Source organism: Nomascus leucogenys, chromosome 3 (assembly GCF_006542625.1).
Source record: "Nomascus leucogenys isolate Asia chromosome 3, Asia_NLE_v1, whole genome shotgun sequence".
Lineage (NCBI taxonomy): Eukaryota > Metazoa > Chordata > Mammalia > Primates > Hylobatidae > Nomascus > Nomascus leucogenys.
In genome coordinates this window covers 58,444,426-58,449,556 of record NC_044383.1, presented here as the reverse complement: position 1 = coordinate 58,449,556, position 5,131 = coordinate 58,444,426, and the positions used below count along the sequence as shown (strand labels likewise).

Genomic DNA, 5,131 nt, shown 5'->3' with positions numbered 1-5,131 from the left:
TGAGGGCATTTACAGGAATAGCCTTCCATGGTTTGCCCTTCTCCATAGCTTTGAATTTCCAAACCACTGAAAAAGAAGTCATAAACCATGCCTTTTCTTCAGTACTTCCTTACTCTTCACTGCCTCAGTTACTTAGATAATGAGAAGTTTTGTGTGTTCATGCCCTTGTCTAAGAAATCATGAAAGAGGAAGTGTCTCATTAGAAAAGGTGACTTCTATTTACTTACATTGCTACTAAGGCAAAGAGACAATTTCATCTTTAGGAAAGTGGATCTGTTCCAGGGAGAACAATGAGAAGATGTATCTGGACTCCACATTTCTGCCATCTGGGCTTGCTCTCTCATTGAAAGAAGAATTTCCTAACTTCTAACTTCATAAACGTTGCTCTAGGAGAGGAGTAGTAATGACCCTCACTGACAGAGAATGCAATACAATTCAGAACATGCTTGATGCAAATCATCATCAAGTTGATAGTACTTTACACTTGGCAAAGTGCCCTCACAGTACAAGTCCCCCTGCCCAATGTGGGCAAAATACAATGAATAAAATATGATCCCCGCTCAGAAGGCGCCTATAATCCAGGGTAGAAAATAGACACACGTACATAAATAATTCCAACTCAAGACATACCCAATTTCTGCATTATTAGAGGTACAAAGAAAATGCTAGCAGAACAGCAGAGGGAGAGGTTACTCCCCATAGGGTTGTAAATGAAGGTTTCTTGAAAAAAGTGAGAACGTGTCAAGGCTATTGCTAATAGCAAACATAACTGGTTACTTTACCTATTTCTTTAATTTCTTTTGATTTTTACAATAACCCAAATGAGGACGTAGAAGATGAAGAAAAATTGGAAAATGCAGGAAATTTGTTGTCTTATGGATACAGATAGAAGGGGTTGATGCTGCTATTCACCCCAGAGAAAACCACAGAGTTGCCTGTGTGAGAAGCATCTAGATTTTAGAGCACTTCCTATAATGGGAGAGTGTGCCCGATGACTTTTGACTTGTAGACACATAAAGTGAATTTTATGCATGCTTCAATCTATATTTTAAGTCTGACCATACCTAACTTGCTTATCAACAGTGGTCATTTTAGTATAATGAGAATATGTGATTTTTCCTTTTATTTATTTTCCAAATACAATTTAAGGGTCAGCCTCTAATAGAGATACAAAATAAATAAAAAGAAATAAAAAATTAAAAAGGAATAGTGACAGAGTAAAAGCAAGAGAGTGAAACATGAAAATGTTTTTCATATATAGGTTTCTTACATTTCATTATTTTGTGAATGAATATATTGCAATGCTTACCTTGATCCTTGAGAGTGCATATCGTTATTAGCAGACTGTCAGCTGGTGGAAAGGGTACAGATCCGGAGACTTAGAAAGCTTAGATTTTAATCTCGGCTGTCTTGCAAAAAGGAAAAGGAAAAGAAACAAAAAAATCTTTTGGTAATATGCAGTTATGTGCGTCCGCCATCTTTCTTCTTCACTATAGTTCTGTGCTTTTTTTTTTTTTTTTTTTAGACGGAGTCTCGCTTTGTCGCCAGGCTGGAGTGCAGTGGCAACTGATGTTGGCTCACTGCAACCTCCGCCTCCCGGGTTCAAGCCATTCTCCTGCCTCAGCCTCCTGATTAGCTAGGGTAGCTGGGACTACAGGCGCGCGCCACCACGCCTAGCTAATTTTTGTATTTTTAGTAGAGATGGAGTTTCACCTGTTGGCGGGGATGCTCTTGATCTCCTGACCTCGTGATCCGCCCGCCTCGGCCTCCCAAAGTGCTGGGATTACAGGCGTGAGACACAGCTCCCGGCCAGTTGTGATCTTAGTAAGCCATTTAACCTCCGCCTTAGGTAGCTCACCTGTTGAGTGGTCATTTCCCTCGTCAAGTGCTTGTACAACTTTATGTAAAGTAGCTATTTAAAAAAAATTTATGGCTCCTCCCTCGAATCGCAGCCTCTGGGACCAGGGTCGCTCTGTCCGTGCTCCGCCTCGCCATGACTTCCTACAGCTACCGCCAGTAGTGGGCCAAGTAGTCCTTCGGGGGCCTGGGTGGCGGCTCGGTGAGTTTTGGGCCGGGGGTCGCCTTTCGCGCACCCAGCATGCACTGGGGCTCCAGCGGCCGCGGTGTGTCCGTGTCCTCCGCCCGCTTAGTATCTGTCCTCGTCCTCCTTGAGGGGCTACAGAGGCGTCCTGGCCGCGTCCGACGGGCTGCTGGCGGGCACGAGAAGCTCAATATGCAGAACCTCAACGACCCTCTGGCCTCCTACCTGGACAAGATGTGCGCCCTGGAGGCAGCCAACCGCGAGCTGGAGGTGAAGATCCGCGACTGGTACCAGAAGCAGGGGCCCAGGCCCTCCCGTGACTACAGCCACTACTACAAGACCATCCAGGACCTGAGGGACAAGATTCTTGGTGCCACCGTTGAGAACTCCGGGATTGTCCTGGAGATCGACAATGCCCGTCTGGCCGCAGATGACTTCCGAACCAAGACTGAGACAGAGCAGGCTCTGCGCATGAGCATGGAGGCCGACATCAACGGCCTGCGCAGGGTGCTGGACGAGCTGACCCTGGCCAGTACCGACCTGGAGATTCAGATGGAAGGCCTGAAGGAAGAGCTGGCCTACCTGAAGAAGAACCATGAGGAGAAAATCAGTGGGCTGAGGGGCCAAGTGGGAGGCCAGGTCAGTGTGGAGGTGGATTCGGCTCCGGGCACCGATCTCGCCAAGATCCTGAGTGACATGCGAAGCCAATACGAGGTCATAGCGGTGCAGAACTGGAAGGATGCTGAAGCCTGGTTCACCAGCCGGACTGAAGAATTGAACCGGGAGGTAGCTGGCCACACGGATCAGCTCCAGATGAACCGGTCCAAGGTCGCTGACCTGCGGCGCACTCTCCAGGGTCTTGAGCTGCAGTCACGGCTGAGCATGAAAGCCGCCTTGGAAGGCACACTGGCAGAAACGTAGGCGCGCTTTGGAGCCCAGCTGGCGCAGATCCAGCCGCTGATCAACTGTATTGTAGCCCAGCTGGGCGATGTGCGAGCTGATAGTGAGCGGCAGAATCAGGAGTACCAGCAGTTCATGGACGTCAAGTCGCGGCTGGAGCAGGAAATCTCCACCTACCGCAGCCTGCTCGAGGGCCGGGAAGATCACTACAATAACCTGTCTGCCTCCAAGGTCCTCTGAGGCAACAGGCTAAGGGGCTTCTGCTGTCCTTCGGAGGGTGTCTCCTGGGTAGGGGGATGGGAAGGAAGGGACCCTTACCCCTTGCTCTTCCCCTGATCTGCCAATAAAATTTTATGGCCCAAGGGAAAAAAAATATATGTGTGTGTGTGTGTGTTTATATATATGTGTGTGTGTGTGTATATATGAAAAACAATACATGCTCGTTGTAAAAATGTGGAAAACATGGCGAACTAATCAGAAATTCATAACTATCACCTGTGACTTTACCACCCAGGGAGCTCCACGTTGCTTGCACTTTGTTGAATCTGCTTCCCATTTGTACTTCTGTTTCTGCATTTCTCCAGGCTAAGAAAGGTGAAAGCAGGGAATCCATCTGCCTTTATCCAACTCAATGATCCTGGTCAGGCAAGGAGCCACTTAACGTTCTGTTGAGTGAATAGGAAAAAAGCATGGTTTCCTTAGTCTCTTTTTTTTTTTTTTTTTTGAGAAGGAGTCTTGCTCCAGGCAGTGCAGTGGCACAATCTCGGCTCACTGCAACCTCCGCCTCCTGGGTTCAAGCAATTCTCCCGCCTCAGTCTCCCCAGTAGCTGGAATTACAGGCACATCACCACACCTGGCTAGTTTTTGCATTTTTAGTAGAGACGAGGTTTCACCATGCTGGCTAGGCTGGTCTTGATTTCCTGACCTCAGATGATCTGCCCGCCTCAGCCTCCCCAAGTGCTGAGATTACAGGCGTGAACTGTTGCACCTGGCTATTTCCTTATTCTCTTTTTCAAAACTCTTATTTGTGACTCAGGCTGAATTTATTCCATGCCTTAAATATAGGCCTTTCTCAAAACTTGGTACCTCTTGATTTTTTTCAGGGCCTGGCTCCTGTTTACCATTTAGTCTCCCAGTTATCTTGTGAGGCTTCTAGGACAGACTTCTCCTGCTCTGGTGCATACTTGTAGAATGACAGTGTGGTGGATGTAGACAGGCCTGGGGAATCTTCTGCTCTCTTCTTTAGTTTCCAAGAGGGAAATCCAAGGCATCCAGAGGGAACTAGATCAAAGTTCTAGAGAAGGTTCTCTGTGAGCCTGGACTCACCTTGAAACTCCTATAGCCCCCAACCCAGAACAGAACATCTAGAACCTGATGATACAGTCAATCTTGAGATATTCCTGTCCTTGTGTAGAGAAGTCAACTAGAGTTTAATTTATATCTCTACTCCAACTTATGAAGCATTTCTTTGCTGATACAAGGCCTGATTTAGATTTTTTAGGCGTTTCTCCCCACTAACACTACAAAAAAGAGTCCTTAGGGGTCATCCTCATAGCTGTCACATTGGCCTCTGTTGACCTTAAGTTTTCCTCTCAGAATACCCTGAGGTGCTTCATTTGCATTATTTCAGTCTTAGTTTTCTGTTTTTAGTATTACATGTTCTGTCATCTGTACACATTTCGTGAGCATAGTCTCTAACATAGGAATAATCAGGAACGATCTGAAGAAGCCCAGTCAGCAGCCATGGTATGTAGTAATTCATATTAGCGCCTGAAATAATTGTGTTCATTTTAATGGAATTGATATAGTTTAGGCATAAATCTGTGTTATTTTGGTGCTCAGCTCTACAAAAAACGTCCCCCTCACAATTAATTATAAGAAATTTTCACGTTATAAGAAATAATCCTCTGAAGTATATTTTCAGTGTGGAAAGGCAGGGAGAGTCCATCTTCCATTCATCCTGAGTCTTCTGTCAATTGCTTCCTATGAAGATGCCAGTCGCTAGTGATCTTGATTACAGGCTTGATTCTCAAGGCCCAGGAGCAGCTGAGCGCATTAAAACACACACTTTGGGTGCTAAACAGACCACACAGTAATTCTGGGAGAGTTTTAGAAACATTTCTGCTTTGCAAAGGGCTTATTCAATCACATAATCTCCCATTTTTGTTTCTTTGTTATACATTTTTTTGT

The 5,131-nt window shown here is 45.9% G+C and overlaps 1 pseudogene; it reads left to right on the top strand.

Moving 5' to 3' along the window:
• Positions 1-1,993: 1,993 nt before the first annotated feature.
• On the top strand, positions 1,994-3,181 carry LOC100605345 (annotated as a pseudogene).
• Positions 3,182-5,131: the final 1,950 nt, after the last annotated feature.